This window comes from Thunnus albacares, chromosome 8 (genome assembly GCF_914725855.1).
Source record: "Thunnus albacares chromosome 8, fThuAlb1.1, whole genome shotgun sequence".
Lineage (NCBI taxonomy): Eukaryota > Metazoa > Chordata > Actinopteri > Scombriformes > Scombridae > Thunnus > Thunnus albacares.
Genome location: NC_058113.1, coordinates 24,315,392 through 24,322,776, shown reverse-complemented (window position 1 = coordinate 24,322,776; position 7,385 = coordinate 24,315,392). Strand labels below are relative to the sequence as shown.

Genomic DNA, 7,385 nt, shown 5'->3' with positions numbered 1-7,385 from the left:
CTTAAAACTTAAAGCTTTTTGAACTTTACAAGTATGGATCTAAGGTGCCCTCCGATCCATGCCAGAGTGGACGGAGAGCTGCGGGCAACTACAGCTAAACACCTGGATTTTATAACCATGTGTGCGTCCCCACAAATGTTACCTCAGTGGCTCATGTCACTGCACGGGGACCTGTCCCATTAAACTTACTAGTTGAAAGGAATGCAAAGTAGATGGTTCAGAAACATTTTCAAGCCAAGTGTGAACATGGCACAAATCTGTATAAAAATGGTGAGAATTGACAAGTGTTCATTTTAAAACTGGATTAACTGTGTGATAGCATGTTTAGTAATTTTTTAAAATTAACTATTTGCCGGTCCTCTTCAATATTAAAAAGGAATAGGTCAACAAAGCTGAAAGTTACTTTCAAATAATTACCATAACTTTAAAGGGAGTCTAAAATCTAAATTAACAAATTTTCCCTCAAATTGGACTTAGATCTTGAAAAAAGGGCTGACAGTATGGAACAGCAGGTTTAACAGCGTTTGTTTAGGGTGAAAATTGTTTTATATGATAAGATTTCCTCAGTGAAGTTAAACTTAGAAGTGATTTGGTCTGGCTAGATTTGAAAGATTTTTTTTCAAATTTTTTGATGAAAACTTCTAGACATTTTTCAGAAAAAAAACAAACAAACAAATGCTTAGCTTTGACTAAATGGCAACATCCTGCGATTTGAACAGATCTGAGAATTAAGACAGAAGGTCAAGAGCACCCATGCCATGCACCCGAATGCAGACGTACACACACACACACGCACACTCATAAGGGCCCCTCCTTGGTTGTAGAGAGGGGTGTATGGTGAAGCAGCTGGGAGACGTGGAGCTACAATGGCCCTTTAGGGCGAGACGGCCCTAATCCGTACCCCGTCCAACAGCGCCGGTGAAAGGAGGCCTGTCAATCATAGCATGGCACCCTCGGGTCTCTGAGATGGGCGTGCTCAGATTTAGGATTTACTGTACCCCCTCTTTTCTGTCTTATTAAAACCTCTTTACAGACAGACAGAGATACATGTACACATGTGTGTGGATGCAGACACACACACACCAACAAACACATACTGTGCATATAGTTTGCTTCTTCTTGTTTGTCACAGATGTGTAAGAAGACCCCGTGTGTCTGAGCTTATGTATGCGTTTGTTAGTGAGCGTGTGAGGTGAGAGAAGAAAAAGAGAGCGACAAATAGAAAAATATTTAGATGAAAGATGAATTAATGTGTTTTACCTTCACAGTTACACCAACACATCTTCATATTTCAAGAAACGTTACACCAAACATCTAAAAAACTCACATCATACAGAGATTCATTCACATTTTTTATTTAGATTATTTTGCTTAATCATTACACAGTGGAATTATACTTCACTTGCTTAAACATGATGAGGACATTGTCAATTCAAATGAGCAGTTGTATTTCAAGGAATTACATGCTGTCTATGGTAATGATAAAGACAACCATGTAGAGGCAGGGAATGGATAACAATAATTTTGGATACATTTCTTAGGCATGTTGTCGTGTGGCACACACACACACACACACACACGGTGTGGATGGATGGAGAGGCAACCATACAGACAAATAAGATGCAAAGGCAAATACACATGCACAGATACACACACTAACAGACACACACACAGAGTAAACACTTATTTAGAGGTGTCAGACACTGCATATCCTCTGGCACAGTAGCTGAGTGTGTGTGTGTGTGTGTGTGCCAATGGCTGAGCTTAGCCGTGCACTGTCCGTTGCAGCTGGGTGATGGTGATCAAATCTAACAGACAGTGACGACCGGAGCACGCTTTCTGCCTCAGAGACATGGAGGGAGAGAGAGAGAGAAAGAGAAAGAGAGAGCACTAAGACCGCCTCTGGCCACCATTATCTCTTCAGTGTGTGACTATGTCCATGTGAGTGTGACAGTGTGAAAAATAGAGTGTTTGTTTGTTTACTTACAGTGCGTGTGTGTGTGTGTGTGTGTGTGTGTGGGTGTGTCGGAGTGTTTGCTTGCTCATGTGTGTGCCTGTCAGTAGATCAGAGTGAGCGCATGTTCATATTTGCTGTTCAATATGCTGAAGCCCATATAACTGACTAGGAGATAACTGCTCAGCCAGATGACATGGCGTGAAGCTGCTTCTTCTCAGGCCCTAATTCAACCCCTCAAGCCGGGGTTAAAGCTCCTCAAACTTCTCCCTTTTCCCGTGTCTTGGGCGTCTTGTTCATTTATTATAATTACTAAACTGGGCAACATTCTCTCCAGCTAAACTCATCACCTGTAAAATTAATTTAACCTGCTGCCCTCTGACTGGAGGTTGCAGGTGGTAATTGACTAGAAAAACAAAATGACTCAGGGGTGTTTTGCTGATCTAGTGCCCCTGGTGGTAGGACAAAATGTATGTTTAGGCAAATAAAACTACTTGGTTATGGTCAGGTAAAGACTGTATTCATGGCTAGTTAAAAAACAAACAAACACTGACTGTCAGTAGAAGATAGGATAGTGCTGAAGAAAGACACATTGCAAAAATCCAACCTCACTTCCTTTTAAAGAGTTTTCATTGTGATTTAGAAGAAGGTAACTCTACTTCTTGCTTTTCTAATGAAGCATATTTTTTTTTTTAAACTGCTTAAAAAATACTATGTGCTCCAAACTAGATAGTAATTATTTGATGATTTAATCTCTTGCAAGGAAAACGTAACCTTGGCTTGTTTTTTTCGTTTCAAAAAATAATCAATGATACTCAGGTTTTCTCAGAAACAGTGATTTAGGTTTAACAGTAGTAGTACTCTAAGTAACTGTAATTACAATCAGGATATACTGTAGGTACATAAGATTAATATGTGATGATTGATCAGTGTCATCTATATCTATATATCTATCTAGTGTGTTTATTTTATTGTGTTTTTAGTTACCTTCATCTAAATATATCAAATGTAAACTTTTTTTCCTCACTGGAACAATAAACAAATAAACCTAAGTCGTCAAAGCGGTGAATAGTCCACTCCAGGATGTTACTAACATAAAACAACGCAGAGCTGGGCTGGCCTGGAGACCCACGTCATTTAACAAACTGCCAACACCACCCCGCCTCTGCAGCCCGAGCACCCCACACACTCCATCCAAACATCAGTCACTGCTCGCTCTGTGTGTGTGTGTGCGTGTGTGATCGAGAGAGAGAGAGAGGGTGAGAAAGAGTGTGTCTGTGTGTGCGAGAAAGAGGAACAGAGATGAATGACCGTCTAATCACTCACACAATACAGCTAAGCCCCATAATGAAAACCGTTGATAAGAAAAATTAACATAAAACCTAAATGGTACAGAACGAGACAGTGAATATAAATAAAAAGGTTCAGGCATCATAAATCTAAACCATAAACACAAATATATACAACTCACATACGTAACTCAGAGACTTCCTCATCCTAGGCTGAAAAAAAATGACCCTAAAGCATATGTACACATATCTGCTTCATCCTCAGTTTTGCTTTTTGCCAGTTCCCGCAGAGCCGGGCCCTTCGCTCATAGCACGGTGCAGTAAGTTTTAATGGTAAATCAACAAAGGGCCGACATGAAAGAAAGGCTAGCTTTCCAGTTTGCAGGGTGAAGAATTATTCATCAGTACTGTAGTGTTGCACTGCAGGCGAAAATCCTGCAGCAGCGCTCCATTTTAATTGCCAGAAAATGACTGTAAATGATACAGAGAGAGAAGGAGAAGGGGGCAAAAAAGGAGACAGAGGGAAAGAGAAAGGAAAAAGTGAGTTGGAATCGGAGGTATAAAGAACAAGGAAAAAAAGGACACCCCCACCACCAACAGCTGCCCCCCAAATTGAAGGCCATGGTGATAAAAAGCAATGTGGCAATCAGAGAAGTGGAGTGTCCCCCCAGCAGCCTAAAAGAAAGATAGTGAAGGGAGAAAAGAGGAGAGGAGGGCGAGGGGGAGCGCCATCAAAAAAGGAGTGGTGGGATTAGGTCTGAGAGAGAGTTTACTACGCTCTTTTTGTGCGCCGAACCTGCAGGATTAGAGATAACAAATGTTAGCCGAGGATGGGCACCTGCTGTGAGCCGAGAGGAGGAGGAGGAGGAGGAGGAGGAGGAGAGGAGGAGAAGAGGGGAGGAGAGGAGAGAAGAGCTAACCCGCTAAAACAGCAGAATGGGCTTTTGTGGCCCCGTGCAGAATTAGAGGAAAGAGGGCTGAGGGGGGTGGGGGGGTGGGGGGGGGGGGACAGAGAAGAGAGGATAAAGAGGGAGGGAGTGGAGGGGCAAAGAAGTGGATGGAACGGGTACAAAGTAAATCTGTAATTGTCAAACAGATGAAGGAGCTGAGATTTTGTGGAGGGGTAAACATTGAACTTGCTAATCTGTGGACCTCAAAGCCTGCTCTGCTCACAGCGACTGTAACGATGTCACCAATATGCGTTCCTGTTTGCTTGCTTGAATTGCACAGCCCTTGTAAAGCTTGTGATCAAACTTCATATATATAAAAAAAAAAAGTAGAATGAAGCACAACAAATTTTCAAACTTTCTAAAGTCTCTTAGCTCTTATCTATCCCCCCTTTGCCGTGTCCTAAGTACCTTTCTGCCATCCTCCTCTCCATCACTTTCCGCCCCTCTGTGGCACTTGGGTGTGTGTGGCTGAAATTGCCGCTGGGGCCTGGGGACCTCCCTGCCTGCTCTCGGCAATGACCCCAGCCCAGGAAGCACTCAGACTGGTCAATCAACAATTAAAAGCCTGTCTGTAGCCACTAACTCAATTCAGCCACTCAGCTTAGTGCTCCGTTAGAGCCAAGGCACCCAGACAGAACCGAGACAGACTCTACATTGACCCCTTTGCTCCTCCTCGCATACATGCACACACACAGGTCCGAGCTGGTGCGGTCAACTCCTATGCAGCCTTACCGATGTATGAACCTTAGGGGGGGGGGTGTCTCGAACAAATGCTCACCGAGGTAAACAGCAGCGTGGTGGATGCACCCATGACATGAAGCGGGGGCAATTTACCTTGACGCCTGGCCTGGACAGAAAGGTCATGACCTCTCTCTTGAAAAATGTCTCGGTACCTGCACTTCAACCTGAGGGTTTAACCCTGCTTAGTGTTCAATACTGAGTTTGACCTTTTCTTTGGTCTGACTTAAGGAATTTACTGTAGTGGCCTGTGCATTAAGAGAGAGAGACAGTGTGTGTGTGTGTGTGTGGAGTAATTTCACACATGCGCACATACATTCATGGACACAAGCACAGTTGATTAAACAAGTGCTACAATAAAAATGAAATATAAATAAAGGGGATATGAACACAAACATATGGATACTACTGTAGCATTCTCTCTCACTGTTACACACTCTTTTACACACAAACACACACACTCACATGCTTCACTCACCCCATATGTTTCCTGTTTTTACTGTTTCATCATTCACTCAGTGCTTGGAAAAAAAAAAGACTTGGAAATGTAATATAAAAACAAAAGCCAGAGAATAACTGCAGGGGCTGGTAAACGAAGCATAAAGACCCCAAGTGACCGAGGGGAATTATTTGGCTCCATTAAGCAGGCATTAACATGAATTACTATCTAATTAAAATTAAACAGCTCATTAATAACTTTGCGGTGGGGCCTTAGTGTGGAAGTTCTCTGGAGTGTGTGTGTGTGTGTGTGTGTGTGTGTGTGTGCGTGCGTGTGTGTGTGAGAGAGAGAAGCTGTGTTGTGTCGTGGCCAAGAGAGCAATCAAGTGGGATAAACCTAAGCAGTGCCCCAAAGGAAAGTCAGGGCCTGAGAGGACTTACCTGTGGAACAAAACAGCTACCCTACTCATAATTACCCAAATGCAAAGATGATGTTCTTCACCAAATAAAGTTAACTTTATTCAGAGTTTAATTCTGCAACAGCAGGAATACATAACTGAAATCCATTTTGACTGATGAAAAATTTCTTTAAAAGTCTTTAAACTGCGCAGCACGGTGCTATTTTTATCAGGTCAACCTCCAACATGTCAATTTTTCAGGACTTAAATAGTGTAATTTTTTGCTTGAAGAACATGCATTTTTGAGTTTAGTGAACTTGTTTTTAAAAACGTTAAATGGGAATCATAATCATATCAAACAAGACAATCACTGAAATGTTCTCTCAGCAGCCAGGACAAGTTGTCTACATAAGTGATTGTGCAAATGTGCGCAAATTGTAGTCTCCCTCTCTCTCTCTCTTTCTTTCTCACAAACACACACACACACACAAGCACACGCACACACACACAAAGCCATGCACGTTCATACTCAGCTGTAGTCGAGGAGTGTAAAATGAAAGGGTGAACATGCTGGAATGGAGTCAGGAACAACAGACTTTCCATACCAGGCAACATGTTTGCACACACATTCTGACAATATGTGTGAGACACGACGACTCACTCCTGCTGTGTCCTGTTAGGGTCATAAGCTTTCACGCTGGCAAGCTGCTCAGCCTTGCAGGATCTGTCAAGAGAAGAGAAGGTAGAAAAAGAAAAGGAAAAAAAAGAAAGGGTCAGAAGTGTTACCGGTCTCCTCATCGTCTTAACAAAAGGAAGAGAAGTTACAGTTGTCAAGATTGACAGTAATAACTGAGTCCACGTACACAAAAACAATGCATGCATTTATCCACCTGTAAACTATAACCTGCAACAATTTCACTGTCCTTAAAAATGCAGCATCAGCATTGAGAAACCAAAAACTTCTGAGCCTTAAAAAACAGGTTTGCGAGCACCCTCACACTTTGCGTATTGATAATGGAACCTCGTCGTCCAAATCCACAAGATTGTCCAAAAGCAAAAACTCGACAATATAACAACAAAATAGGGTGAGGGAATAATGATAGATAGTCCTCAGAGAGTGGATGACAGAGAGAGAGGGATATGGAGTTAGGCCTCAAATGTATGCCAGTACATCAACCGCCCCCACCACCCCCACCCTTCCTGTCTCCTTCTCCCTTCTCTTGGCCAGGAGCTGTTTACCTCTCTATCAGCGGTGTTCTCTAAAAGCAGGGACCCCATCCATATTCACTGGCCTCAAATTCCTCTGCTTATCTCCCCCCAACCCTTGAAAAACCTCCCCGTGTTCCCCTCTGCACATACATACATACATAAACACGTATTTATGGAGGCAAGAGGCAAACGCGCTGGGCCAGGAGGGGGTCGGGGATAAGAATCACCTTGAATTCAAAGCAGAGGATTGTAGGTCCTCGGTGGGCGGACAGACAGGCAGCCAGCCACACAGGCTAAGGCTCACACTGGTGTGACACACAAAACCACGAGACAGGTAGAGGGAAGCTTTAGGGGATGGGAGCAGATGTGTGCACCAAGGGCCATTGGCAATTCAGAGGATTTGGAATAG

General features: G+C 43.0%; 1 long non-coding RNA gene across 1 annotated transcript in view; it reads right to left on the bottom strand.

Annotated features, from left to right (window-relative positions):
• Positions 1 to 5,432: 5,432 nt before the first annotated feature.
• Positions 5,433 to 7,385, bottom strand: part of LOC122987976 — a 33,612-nt gene continuing 31,659 nt past the window's right edge. Inside the window, exon 3 of the long non-coding RNA XR_006404674.1 lies at positions 5,433 to 6,491. This is a non-coding gene — a long non-coding RNA (uncharacterized LOC122987976). The remainder of the gene's footprint in view (positions 6,492 to 7,385) is intronic.